Source organism: Diabrotica virgifera, chromosome 1, assembly GCF_917563875.1.
Source record: "Diabrotica virgifera virgifera chromosome 1, PGI_DIABVI_V3a".
NCBI lineage: Eukaryota > Metazoa > Arthropoda > Insecta > Coleoptera > Chrysomelidae > Diabrotica > Diabrotica virgifera.
The window spans coordinates 160,855,523-160,871,217 of NC_065443.1; positions in this window are offsets into that span (position 1 = coordinate 160,855,523).

Consider the following 15,695-nt stretch of genomic DNA (forward strand, 5'->3'; position numbering starts at 1 on the left):
ATCGATAGATTTTTAAAAAATACTGAATACGTGTATTTTTGGGTTTTTCGATCTGATGTTCATTTCGCGAAATATCGCGGGCTTCGTATTTAAAATTTTAAACTTACCCGTCACCCCTCTCCGTGGGGGTCGTGTTTGGTATCACTCTATAGATTTTTGAAAAATATTGAACACATACTTTTTAATTTTTCGATCTGAATTTTATTACGCCCTGCTCAAATCGTCAGATTACCTTAACTTAACTTAACATACTTAGGGCCGATTGTTCAATTAGAGATTATCTTCAGATTAAAAATAATCTTCAATTAAACTTAATATTCCGTTGTTCAATGCAAGTTTAACACTTACCATCTATTAACCAGAGATTATCTTAATCACTCAGAAACGAAGCATTAACAGTGTTAACTATAGGTTTGTAACATTACTTTCTGTTTTTAAATTAAATATTTTCAATAAAATTTCACATTGAAACAACCATAGTTATTGCACATTGCACTAAGTTAGATATAAATATTGAATTGTTCTTTCTACAAATTTTCTCACTGACCAACTGTTGGCTGACGGTTTTTGACTAGTTTGACTGTTTGCTAGAACAAACCTAATCTATTATAATTTCGTGTCTCTAATAATAATAATGGCTATTTCTAATATTGGTGTTTTTGATATTGATGATAAAATATGACATATCACAGAAGACGAAGATTTCTTAGCTGTTGTTAATATAATTTTTTTTTATTCAAAAAATATACTTGTTAAATAATTTATATTATTATAACCCATAACATATGCACATAGGCAGTACAAAAATAAATTAGATTTCTCAGTGTATTGTCAGGGTAACTAGTCAGTCTAGTGATAGTTCTGTGTCTATGTACTCCTTTCATGTCCTATGGGTTGACAAGCGAGGCTACTTCATGTCAGATAGTATAAGATGTCAGTTGATTGTACTTTTAATTAAAAATAAATATGTGAAAGTAATCCAAATCCATTAATAAATCCTAAACCGAACCAGCAAATATACATGGCGCATTCAGTAGTTGGTACAATTAAATTCTTATACTGAATGATATGGATGAGATATAAATACAATTAAAAATTTCAAAGATGTATGGTCCATAACCTAAAAATTCCAAGACACGTCTGGTAGAAACAAATGGTTTTATAATAAATTACAAATTACAGAAGAAAATGGGTGATAATAGAGGCATTACACAGTTGTGTACTACCGGAAATTTAGCAGAAAACTGGAAAACGTGGAGAGCGAGATTTGAAAATTACTAAATTGCTTCGGAAATAAATAAGAAAAGCGAAGAGACACAGTGTGCCCAGCTACTTCATTATATAGGTGAGGAAGGCTTTAAAATATACACCACATTTGCGTTTGCAGAGGACAAAAAAAATAAGTTAAAATGTTTATTGGAAAAGTTTGAAGTACACTTCCAAGGAAAAGAAAATATTGCATATGAAAGGTATAAATTCTTTACTTACAAACAAGACCCAGGACAACCAACCAATAATTTCATAACCGAGTTGAAGAAAAGGGCAGATAAATGTCAATTGGAAAAGCTTCAAGATAGTCTTATTGTAACAATGATTATATGTGGCATTAAGAACAATGAAATACGAGAAAGACTATTACAAGAAGATGGTCTTACACTGGAGAAAGCAATCGAACTTTGCCAGGTAATTGAGTCATCCAGAGCCAGAAGTGAAATTATGAGAGTAGGAGCCTCGAGTAATGTAATAGAAGTGGAAGCAGTCAACAAATCAGGTAATCGTTACCAAGGTGGTGAGAAGGAGAAGCATCAGGAAGTGAGTCAGAATATACAAAATTGTAATAAATGTGGTCAAAGGTCGCATCGGATAAATAATTGTCCAGCCTTTGGTAAAGTATGTAACTTTTGTAAATTACCAAATCATTTTGCAACAGTATGTAGAAAGAAAAAATTTCAAAACAAAAAATTTAATGAAATAAATACTGTAACTAAAAGTCCAAATGTAACAAGTAGTTGTAATGATTTGTTCGCAGACAATGTACTAGAAGTTAATGCAGGGGAAAATAATTTCACAAATATAACAAGTAGTTGTAATGATTTGTTCAGAGGCAATGTACTAGAAGTTAATGCAGGGGAAAATAATTTCACAAATACAGCATGGTTTGCAGATTTAAATATAAATAAACATAAAATTACTTTCAAAATAGATTCAGGTGCAATGGCAAATGTATTACCAATGAGTATTTTTGAAACTTTAGGATTTTCCAACAGGGTAATCATGAAAACAAATACAAAACTACAATCTTACACTGGAAATAACCTTAATGTGGTAGGTAAATGCACATTACACTGTGAAAGAAATAAAGTTGAACATGATTTAGACTTTTATATTGTAAATTCTAAAACTGAAGCAATTTTAGGCTTAAATTCTAGTATTCAATTAAATTTAATATCTAAAGTAAATAGTGTAGGTACTGATTTTGAAGAATATAATATTTTAATTGAACAATTTAAAGATATTTTTTCAGGCATAGGATGCATTAATAAAAGTTATGATATAAAAATTGATAATAATGCAAAACCAGTGATACACCCAACAAGAAAAGTAGCTTTACCTTTACTTAAAAATTTAGAAGAAAGTCTAAACACTCTTGAAAAGCAAAAAATTATTGAAAAAATTGTAGGTCCTTCAGAATGGGTGAATCCTTTGATATTTGTAAGAAAGCCAGATAATAAATTGAGAATTTGTTTAGATCCTTTTGAACTCAAGAAGGTTGTTAGAAGAGAACACTGTCAAATTCCAACTTTAGATCAAATAACGAGTAAATTACGCAATGCAACTGTGTTCAGTACATTAGACGCAACACAAGGGTTTTATCAAATTCCATTAACAGCAGAAAGTAGTAATCTTTGCACATTTGGTACTCCTTTCGGGACATATAAATTTCTTAGAATGCCCTATGGCTTAGTATCGGCTCCAGAAGTGTTTCACAGTAAATTCAAGGAAATTTTCAAAATGGATGGTGCCGACACATACATTGATGATATAATTGTTTGGGGAAAAGATAAAGAAGAGCATGATGTCAAGCTCAAAGAAGTTTTCAAAATTGCTAAGAGAAACAATGTTAAATTTAATTTGTCAAAATGTAAGTTAGGTAAAACTGTAATTTGTTATTTGGGTCATATAATTTCAGGCAAAGGTATAAGTCCAGATAAATCCAAAATACAAGCAATTACTCAACTTCGTAGACCAGAAAATAAAAAGGATGTTCAGAGACTGTTAGGTATGCTGACTTATGTAAGTAAATTTATTGGTAATTTCTCAGACATAACATATCCATTACGTCAATTACTTAAAAAAAATAATGAATTCATTTGGGAAGATGAACATGAAATTTCTTTTGAAAAGTTAAGACAAGTTCTAATTAATAAACCTGTATTACAATTTTATGATATTGAATTAGAGACAGTAGTTTCAGCAGACGCATCGCAAAACGGGTTAGGTGCTGTGCTTCTACAAAATAATCTTCCTTGTGCATAATGCATCGAGAGCAATGTCAGATGCTCAAACGAGGTATGCTTAAATTGAAAAAGAATTACTTGCTATACAGTTTGGGTTAGAAAGATTTCATGAATTTGTCTTTGCAAAAAAGTCATAGTAGAAACAGATCATTTACCATTAATATCAATATTCAAAAAACCAGTATACAAATGTCCAGCTAGGTTACAAATAATGCTTTTACAAATCCAAAAGTATGATATTTTAGTGAGATATAAACCAGGTAAGGATCTTTTGCTAGCAGATGCTTTGTCTAGAGCATATTGTAGTGAAGAAAAAGTAATTGATAATTTTGACAGTGAGATAAATGCACAAGTATGTTTAATAATGTCAGAAATCAATGTAACAGAAAGCAAATTGCAAGAGTTTAAGGATAAAACTAAAAATGATTCAGAATTACAAGCTTTAAAAAAATATATCATAGAGGGGTGGCCTAAAAATAGTAATAAAGTAGAGGAAAAAGTTCAAATTTATTATAAATACAGAAATGAGTTGACAGTAGTAGAGGATCTTATTTTTAAAGGAAATGCCATAGTAGTGCCTAAACCACTACGCAGAGAAATGTTAGATAGAATTCACTATAATCATATGAGTTTTAGTAAGTGTATTAAGTTAGCTCAGGATACATTATTTTGGCCAATGATGTTAAATGATATAAAACAATTTATACTAGAGTGTCAAATTTGTTATAAATACTCAAGGTCACAGTGCATAGAACCTCTAGAGACACATTCAATCCCAGAAATACCGTGGAACAAAGTTGGATGAGATCTTTTTGAACTCAATGGGCAAAAATATTTTTTAATTGTCGATTATTTTTCAAAGTATATTGAAATTGAGAAACTTGGAAATAATACAACAAGTTCTCGTATTATTGAAATACTAAAGTCAATATTTTCACGTCATGGAATCCCTTTAACAGTTGTCTCTGATGGGGGTCCACAATTTAATTCAGACGAGTTTAGAAACTTTGCAATTAAATGGGAATTTAATCACATTATAACTTCACCAACTAATGCACAGTCCAATGGTATGGCAGAGAAAAATGTTCAAACTGCTAAAAACATTTTTAGAAAAGTCACTGAAGATCAAAAAGACATATATTTGGCATTGCTCTTGTACAGAAACATGCCAGTTGGTGGAATGTATTCTCAAGCAGAACTTTTAATGTCTAGAAGACTTAGGTCAACTTTGCCATGTACAGACAAACAATTAAAATCTAAAACTTTTAATAACTTTAAGTATAATAAATTCGATAAGGATAGACAAAATTCATATAAAAAATACTATAATGAGAAAAAAGGGGTAAAAAGTTTAAAACCATTAAACATAGGTCAAAATGCTTTTGTACAGTTAAAGCCAAAAGGCAATTGGTTACCCGCTAAAATAATAGAAAGAGTTAGGGATAGAACCTATAAGGTGAGAATGGAAAATGGTTCATTACTCTATCGTAACAGGAAATTTATTAAACCATTTGACAAAAAAGAAAACCATCTTCCATCATCACCATACAAAGATTTAAGAAATTTAAAAGAGGAAGGAGAAAGTAGTCATAAGAAAGTTTATATAAGTTTAGAGAATATAAGTGAAGAAGTAGGTCAAGAACTTGAAAATATAAATAGTGAGAAAGTGGAGGAAAGTGATGAAGAAACGCAAAGTGATAGTGTCATTTCTGAAAAAGATAAGAGTAGTAATTTACGTGACGGTAAAATTATAAATTTAGATTTCGGAGAAAAGAGTAACAATGTAGAAATTGAAATAGATCATAGTATAAATCATGAAACCGATACAGGCTCTGAAGATAACAGTTTAGTTTATGAAACTGGTACAAGTCATTTGGTTAATTCCTATGAAAGGAAAATTAAATGTCCTCAGAGGTTGGATCTGTAATTTTTTTTTCTCTGATTCTGGCTTTGGTTTAGAACTAGAACCTTTAGCCACGTAATTGTATAACTTATCACTAAGTCAGGGGAGTAATGTGTAGTGTGTGTGTTGAGTAAGAGTCTTGTTACTTTGCAAAGTCGACGTCATTGTCTTTGCAAAGAGACGCTAATTGTTTCCGAACTTCTGCGGTCCCTCCGGTGAGTACCGATCCCACAAGGACAGAAACTATTTTTCATTTATTAATTTATAATAAATGAAAAACTTCTGCCCCTGGTAGGAGGATCTGTAATTGTAAATTCTGTTTTAGCTTTATTAAGAAAAGGGGATGTCAGGGTAACTAGTCAGTCTAGTGATAGTTCTGTGTCTATGTACTCCTGTCATGTCCTATGGGTTGACAAGCGAGGCCCCTTCATGTCAGATAGTATAAGATGTCAGTTGGTTGTACTTTTAATTAAAAATAAATATGTGAAAGTAATCCAAATCCATTAATAAATCCTAAACCGAACCAGCAAATATACATGTATATCTTAATAGGTCAGTACTTATACTTTCTACAAATTTATTTATTATAATTATTATTTATAAGTAAATACATATGTCCATAAGTTTCACTTGCCTTTCATTATGTGTAAAAATCAGGTAAAAACAAATTGGAAAAAATTTTTATGAATTTTTTTGGGAAGGAATGATATAGAATTTTTAATGTTAAAAGCTAAAAATTAACATTACATTAAACATGTGTTTTTTGACGTAAAGATAGCAGTTCTCCTTCTTTTATTACTTTCTTCCATTTTAATTATGTTTAGTTGTGTAAATTAACACATTCACGGTCATGGCTGCATATGAAGTCATTTACTCCATAAGAATAATGTGTGTACAATAACAGCGTGTCCGTGAATGTGTTAAATTAAAATAATCACTGAAACAAATTAACATAACAAAAATGCACAAGAATTTTAGAAGAAAATTAATTTAAACACCATATGTCAAAAATCATTAACTTTATACCACAGAACACATTTTTAAGTACAATTTTCATGATAAAATTTATTCCAAGCCGTTGATTAATGACTGACAACATTGTCACCGCTTCAGTACTCGGGTTTAATAAATCCGAAAGTTAACCAATATTGAACAACTTCAAGAAATAATCTTTGAATTAAATTTAAACATGATTTACTTAACCTTCGTCGGGCGACATAGGTACAATTGTAACTTTTGAGTTTTCAAAATTGTGATAACTTTTTTTGTTAACGAGATAGAGACTTGAACATTTGTGACATCTCTACATTTATCCAATAGATTATGTGAGCCAAATATAACAAAGAAAACTTTATTCAGTTCGCAGCAGGGGGCTTAAATTATTCCTACCCCCATAAATGACGGCATAGGTACATTTGTACCTTGTTTTTTTAATAAATGTTATAAAAAATCAATACATGTTTTATTTAAGTGATAGTTTATTTGAATCGAAATACAAAAATGAATGGTAGTGTGGAGTTTTGCAATACATAGATGTCGGAAAAAGAATTTTCGTCACACAAAGGTAGAAAACATACTACAAAACTGTTTCTCGTTTTAGGTTATTTTTTCCTTTCCTTTTGACAAACATGCCAACTTCCGGTTACTGGAGTAGATCCACGAATGCTGTGAGATACTTGAGGAGGAGTATCTACAGCAAGACAAAGATCTTTAGAAAGATCCTTCAAAAACTTCTTGCGTTGGTCCTTTTTTTTGTAATGGATTGTCAATCATTTCAGTCATCTCAATCATTTCCGTCTACTTGTCCTGTTATATTCATGGAAGAGAGTAACACTACTGCTTTGTTTTTCTTTAGCAAATAAGATCATACAATAGCACCATGATTGTATGTAAGATTTGTGGAAAAAATATGTAGCTCTTTTCTAACTTACTTTAATGGATTTGTATGGGATAAGGTATTTAATGCATTACAAACCCAAAATACCATGTTTAGTGGGTTTGGAAGATATATATTGTGTAAATTTTCTGCGGCCTCTAAATAGAAACAATTATTGTTCATCTATGGTTATGCATTGGAATGGTTTGTAGACTTGTTGCAGTTTTATTCAGCATTGTCAAGATATCTCGTATAAGTGCAGCCTTATCGGCTCTTTTGCGTTATTGGCGGGTATTTTCGTTGTCAAATCTTATAAATTTTAGCATGGTCTTGAAACGATCACGAGACATTGCTGCATAGGTGTAACTAGGGGGCGGTTTTGGGGCTTATACCCCCCCCCCATTTGGATGTACTTTGAGCTCTATACGTTTAACAACATTACTATTCCATACCCCCCAGAGACCATCAAGTAGTTGTAACACCCCTCCTTAGGATCATCCTGGTTACACCTCTGCATTGCTGCACGTATTGGTGGCAGAGACTCCATATTTCATATCTCATACAAATTTTCTTTGTTGATTCTATGTATACATCTTTTGTCGGCAAATTAAATGTAGAATCATTATAACTCATGACTATCTTCAGGTATACACGTATTGGCAAGCACCAAAGAACTTAATGTGAATGAAATCTTCCAACTGAAATACAATACAATGCTACTCTTCCTAGAATTTGTTTACGACCACTATTTCCGGATTTATTGTTACAGAAATTTAAATAATTTACGATAGATAAGAAGGTCACTTAAACGGAGTAAACTAGTTGAGTCCCAGAATTTATAATCCGTATTTCTAATAGCCGAGTTGAGTCCCGAAGATGGGTAAATTGAGTCCCGTGTCTACCTGGGGCTTAGTCGGTGTACGTAATGATTTCTAGGAATTAGAAAACAATAATTTATTTTAGAGCATATAATTTTATTACAAAAATGTATACCTACAATATTTAGAAAAAGCAATATAATAAGCTAGAATTACATGCTAATTCATTTATTTAACTATTCTAAATTTTTCACCTACATTTTTGAGGTAATCAAATTTTGATATTAATCTGTTATTTAATTTTAAAATTTGTTCATCTACAAATTTTTTTGATGTAAGGGTTTGTGCAGAATATTTTTTTTTATTTTTTTTTGTATACTTCTAATTTTAACATACGTTTTACTTTGAAAGTCTATTAAAACTGTTAAAAATTATGAGGATGAGCAAAATAAAATTACGAGTTAAACCTGGAATGAAAACTCTCACACGCGTTCGTCGTCCGTTGTAAACTGCTTGACATCTCCGCTCATATTTCTGGCGGAAACTTAGCCGATTCTGAGATATAATTATCGACCAGATAGTCCGCAAATTCTACTATTCTATGATTTTGTGGCTTTATTGATGATAAAGCTTCAACAAAACAATCTCCTACATCTTCTGGGTTGGGAAATGGCATTCCAAAGCAGTATGTTAAATATTTTCCTACATCACTCTCTTTGTCTTTGTATAAGGATGTTAAACCTAGTGCCTGAATTTTGCGCCACCTGAAAAAAGAAAAAAAAAACATTAGAATTACAACAGTATGACATATGGAAAATAAGTAAAAAACACCGGAAAACAAAAAGCATATATACACATCATCATCATCAAAAATACAATTCAAATACTCGTATGTTAAATATGACTACTTATCAGGACCAGGAAAATTACAACAACTTGGCATATGGGAAATCAGTAAAAAACACCAAAAAACAAAAAGGTTACATACACATCATCATCATCATCATCATCATCATCAAAAAAAAGATTCAAATATGTCAAATATGACTACTTATCAGGACCAGGAAAATTACAACAGCGTGGCATATGGTAAATCAGTACAAAAAAACCAAAAAACAAAAAGCACACATACACATCATCATCATTCAAAAAAGGATTCAAATATAACTACTTACCAGGATTGTCCTAAATGGAATCGGCAGCCCTTCAATGAAACATTAGTCCAAACTTCAGTGACACTTTGCTGAATTGCTTCTTCAAAATCGGCAAATATCGTTCTTAAAGCGAGTTTTTTATTTCATTTCTCAACTTTTTTTGTTAGGTATTTAAGTGCCAGTGTATATGTATGTTTTTGTTTATTTGGCAATAAGAAGAAAACCAAAGGTATATAATGATTTCTTTTAGACCATGGATGGCGGTGGGTGTAATTTCCTCACCAAAATAATCTTTTACCTGCGTTTGGAAGGGTATGCCATAATCCCACAGGTATTTTCCTCACCAAAATCGAAGTGATTATTTCAGGTAGAGTTTACAAAAAGGCATTCAAGGGAATTATTTATCTACCTGCTCTAAGATTACAGTAGGTACCTATAATAATTAACGAGTTAATAATTATGGTATTTTATTTTTAGTCACAATTGCAATTTTGGCATATTTAATAGAAAGTAATCGCGACAAACCTTTACTGCTATTTGAAAATTTTATTTTTTATTAAGTGAAAGTTTTATAAAGTGAAAGTTTTAAAAAGTGAAGAAGTGTACTGGAGGTGTAATAAAACAATTGAAGCCCTTGGCGTGAAAAGGGTACAAGCCACAAAACTGTAAAAATCGATATTTTCTATTTACATCATTCGGGAATAAGGGTACTAGCCATACAAAATTTATTTTAACGATTCTCTAACAGATGGCGCTAGTGTGGTGAAGTGTCATTTTTACAATTTCTGCAGCACATCGGTCATTTTCAAGAAAAGGTTACAAGCCACCATCATAAGTGAGCCACGTGCGGATGTTCTCGTGATTTTTATCAGTTTTCAAGTGATTCAAGTGAAAAAAGTAACAGTGATTGGGACTCAGATGATAACACAAAAGACAAGGATTATGTTGAAAGTGAAAATGAAGATAGTTCATCGCCCTCCGAGCAGCAACAGGTACGTTTTTTAGGTTTTGTGGCATACACCCTTTTACTGTAATTTTTGTGGATATATTCTTGCAAGTCATGTGGCTTATTTTGTGGCATATATCCTTTTTCTGATTTTTTTTATATCTATTTTAGTAGTTTGTGACATAATGTGATGTTTTATAAAGTTTATGATGCTACACATGCGTAACCAATAAAACTATTAAGATATTTTTTACCATTCAAAATATGTTTAGAATACCAACTGCCATTAACAACGCATTTTTTTTCAGGAAACCCCAAGAAAAAAGAGCCGTGACGAACTTCCTACCCCTGAAAAAGAAACAAAAATTAGGTGGCGAAGGAAAAATGTAGATAAATACACTTTTAGAAAGACGCGCCGAAATCTTGGTTCATCCTATACAAGCAAGAAAGGTAAAAATGTTTCAGCGAGAGTCTTGGGTCCGCCTTGTGGATGCAAAAAAAACTGTAGGATGCTGCTTCAAGGTACAGAAAACCAAATTTTTCACGGATTTTGGAATATTGCAGATTATAACAAACAGAACTTATACTTATTTCATAGCATGAAGCGGCAAACGTTCATATCCTAAGAAAACAAAGAAAGTTGAATCTTCCCGAAATTTTAGTTTTTATTACTTTGTGAAAGTCAATGGTTTTGATGTGAAAGTAAAGCAAAAAAGAATTTATGTCCATCTATGGTTTGACTTCTCCAAAGCGCTTACAACTGCTGCAGAAACAAATGGTTGCAGGCTTAACAACACCTAAATCAGATCAAAGAGGAAAATTCTTGGAGCGTCATAATAAAATATCGGAAGAGGCGTGCCAGTCGGCTCGGGATCATATTAATAGCATTCAAAATACATTAGTCATTATAGCAGAAAAAAACCCTCATAAAACATACATTTATCATGATCTAAATATATACTTTATATCACGAGTATTACAAACCTTGGTGTGCTGAAAGAAATCCCTGGTTACCCATTAGTCAAGATAAATATAGAAGGATATTTTGTTCAGAATTTAACATAGGTTTCACGATACCTCGAAGCGATACCTGTAAAATATGTGATGAACTAGAGGTAAGGATTGAGAATTCCAAAGAAAATGAAGATATTTTAAAGAAATTTAAGACAGAAAAGGAGTTGCATTTAAGGCGAGCTGAAGCAATGCAAGATACGTTAAAAATGAGATAGGCATGTCAGCTTCAAAAGATACATACGTGTTATCATTTGACCTTTAGTAAGCACTTCCTGTGCCCTCTTTAACAACTGGTCCAGCTTTTTATTTGAGGAAAGCATGGGTGTATAATTTGGGAATTCATGACTGCGTAAATAACAAGGGCTATATGTATATGTAGTCTGAGAACACTGGGAAAAGAGGCAGTGATGGGATTGCAAGTATGCTCTTGAAACACTTTAAAGAACAAGAACACCTCCCCAAAAACCTAACCGTTTATATATACGGACAACTGCGAAGGACAGAACACAAAACTGGGTCTTGATTGGGTTGTGGAAGCAGTTGGTCATAGAGGCTGTATTTGAATCCATAGAACATAGGTTTTTAGTAGTTGGACATACACATCTTCCGTCAGACAGGGATTTTGCTATTATAGAGAAATATAAGAAGAAAATTAAGGTGGTATATGGACCAGTAGATTGGTGTGAGGCAGTAAAAAAGTGTAAAAGGAACAATCCATTTCACGTGACAGTACTAAAGAGAGAAGACTTCTTATCCTTTAAAGTGTTGGAGGAGAATCTAAGTAAAAAAAGGTTACAGATGAAGAAGAAAACGTCGCGTTCAGCAAAATTATCATCATCAGATTAGAAAATGAAAACCCGAACATACTCAAAATAAAACATTATTTAAATGAAAGTTTTAAGAACGTGAATATTGGGAAAAAGGGTATGAGAAGAATTTCTTTGACAGAATGTCTCAAACAGAAATATTTGGACCCAATAAAACTAAACCAAAAAAAGATAAATAATTTATCGCTTTTACTTCCTTATATTCCTGAAGTCAATCACCAAATTTTATATGAACATTGGCACTAAAAATTGTGTTCGCCAAGAAGAAACATAGGCCACACAACCAATGGAAGTCGAATATTTGGACGAAGATTTGCCGTTAAGTGATGAGGACTAATGTTTATGTATTCATTTTGTTTTTTTAAGTGTTTAGTTTATTCTTTCATGTAGAAGGGTACAAGCCACATTTTTTTTGTAAATAAATTATTAAAAAAAAAGTTGTGATTTTTTTTAGTTATTATTATTGCTAAAATATTAGGCAACCTTATTTACCTATTGTACCAAAAGTCAATTAAATTTTGTATTGAAATTGGATTTCCTGGATTTAAAATGACTTTCTAAAGGGGATTTCTCAAAACTAATTGTATGTGGCATATAACCTTTTCACGCCAAGGGCTTCAATTTGTAGTGCGAAATTGTTTACTATTGGTGCAAATTTTACAATTTCAAGAAGTACCCTACAACATAATCATGTACCAGATCGTCAGTAGATAGATCGGAAAATTGTTTCTAACTCTTGTAAACGTTCAGCCGAAGAGAATATTACTGAAAAACCAGCAAAAATTATACGCCAAGAGCTTGCAGCTAATTTGCCTGAAACAATTCTACGATTGATATAAGAAAAAATATACGTTAATAATAAATATACGTTAAATATATACGTTAAATATTCGTTATAAGTTACATAAGACAAAATATAAAATTATCGACAAAAAATGATGCCTGGTCGACTTCCTTCCAATATTGCTAAAGTTCAATAAGGGGAAAAATATTCTCTCTATAAACTGTGTCAAAACTAAGATAATAGTGAAACAAATGTAAGACTTTTAGCCACATTGAATTTTACATATTATATAGATGGCACATTTTCTTCTGTACCAGATATTATTTGCAATCATTCACTATTCACGGGCTGTTTAATGGGCATTGTAATTCTTTATTATACTGTTTACTGCCAAACAAAAAAAAACATAAACTTACAAAAATCTTTTTTATTTGTTAAAATCAGAAATTCTTATAGCTCTCAAAATTAAGTTTAATCCTAGTAAAATTTTTATAGATTTTGAAAAAGCTATACATAATGAAATCATTCAAATATGTCCGAACACTGAAATATATGGTTGTAGATTTCACCTACTGCAAGCTTCTAGTATGTGGTATAGAAAAATTCTGTCTCTTGATTTAACATCAGAATCAGAATATACGAATGATTGTGAAGTAGGCAAGTGGCTCAAACATACTTTTGGCCTTACATATATAAAACCAGAAGACGTATCAGATTGTCTTGTGTTTGATTTAATGTTATGCAAACCAGAAAATGAAATTTTAGATAGATATGTTGATTATTTAGTTGAAACATATATAGACGAAAATGCCATATTCTCCCCATATTTATGGGCAAAGGCAAATTCTTCTGTTATTCGTACCACGAATGCTTGCGAATCTTTTCATTCGCATTTTAATTCATCTTTTTATAATATGCATCCATCCATATACATTTTCTTAGAAAAAATTAAAGAATTTCAGGTAGATACGTATGTTAAAATTCAAAGTTTGCATATTGGAAAACCAATCAAAGATAAAAAAGTTAAACTAAAATTGAAAAATGTAGAAAATTTATTAATAAGATATCAGTCAAATCTAATGACTAGACTGGATTTTGTAAAGTGTGTCTCTTATTATAGTAAATATTAAATAATAATTTATAGGGGAGTAAATATACAATATGTCCCTGTAGGTTGGAATCATATAAAACTTTTTTATTATAAATTTTACGAAAAAAAGTTATTTTTCATAAAAAGTTCTGCATGGTCTAGAACCTAAGATTCAACTATCAGATATTTTCTTAATAACAATTTTCGATATTTTCAAATACTAAGGTACGTTACCCTTGAGCGAAATTCATATTTTCAAATACAAAGGTAGAATATATTTGATATTTGATGCATTTTAGATTCTATATTCTATACGATGCAGAGCATTTTATGAAGAATAACTTTTTTTCGTAAAATTTATAATAAAGAAGTTTTCCATAGGTTCCAAGTTGCGCAGACATACTGTATAAGAGCGCAAAAAATTTTTTTGAACATTTAATATTGTTTAAGCTTGTTAAGTGTATTTTAGGTAAGTAAGTTGTACAGAAAAAATTTTGATGACTTTCTGTAAACATTTTTTTAACTGATAATTTTCGGATTTTGTATTACATTTTTTACCTTTCTTAATTTTCTCAAAAAGAAGTTGTTTATTACATTTTTGAAGTAAAATAATTTAGTGCACTTTAAAGACTATATCTTAAGCTTTAAAAAACACCTATAAAATTGTAATATATCCGTTTAAACTTGAGTACGGAGCACACTAGTTAGCTCGCGAGTTCAAAAATCCCTGTTAATATAATAAAGTATAAAAATAATAGTTTTCGATCCGAAAACTGTATACATACTGGTTCGCTTCAATGATTAAGCAGGCTTTCACAGGCAATGGTTGTACGCTCAAGTAATGAACTGTTTTCCTTGTTCACTAAGTAATCAGCAAATCTAACTAAAGTCTATAGCAAAACATTCACGTGCGTCTAAGGGATCTAGGAAAATCCAACTTTTTGAATTTTTCTACACCATGATTGTCCGAGATGAAATCTACATCATTTTATTTTCGCAGAGAGAAACACTTCACTTACGGCTGCATGGATCTCTTTTTCGAAATCTGAATACACAATCTTGGGATTAAAAAGGTTTAATTTTTGACACAATTTAACTCAATCACATATGAAATTGCTAACTTATTTGAAAGCAAAAGAATAACGGCACAAAGTGTCCATTATTAAGTCCATGAATTGTAAATAGTTAAGTAAAAAATTTTGTGCAGTATTTAAAAGTTCCATCAACCTAAATAATTGCTTCTAATTTACTTAAAAACGTTAAGTTGATTTTTTTTTTAGTAAAACATCGTTTAGTAAGATATTTAATAAGTAAGTTGTTTAGTAAGATTTTAGAGTCCTATAGGTAAAATTGTATTAGTTACACATTTTTAAACCATTTTTGATTATAATTCATGTACTTCTCACTTTCCGCCCACACCGTACGTTTGCCCATATTTTTCTGTTTATTTCAACTTAAGAGCTTTAATTATCTTCTTTCGTTTCCGATTTGTAAAATTTAGTTTGATCAGTTAGTTAAGAAATTATAATAAATTAAAAAAACCAATAGAATCCTTTATAAAAGGTATTTTGTAAGCACACATCTTCAGCGCTTATCTAAAATGATTGGTCAACCAATCGAAAACTAGTTCTGTGATATAGCCCTTTTTAGGGATTTTTAAATATACCTTTTATAAAGGATTTTATTCGTTTTTTGTATTATATGGTATACAGCCTACAGGAAAGCTTTTTCCTTGTGGATTTTTATAATAAATTAATTCAAACGC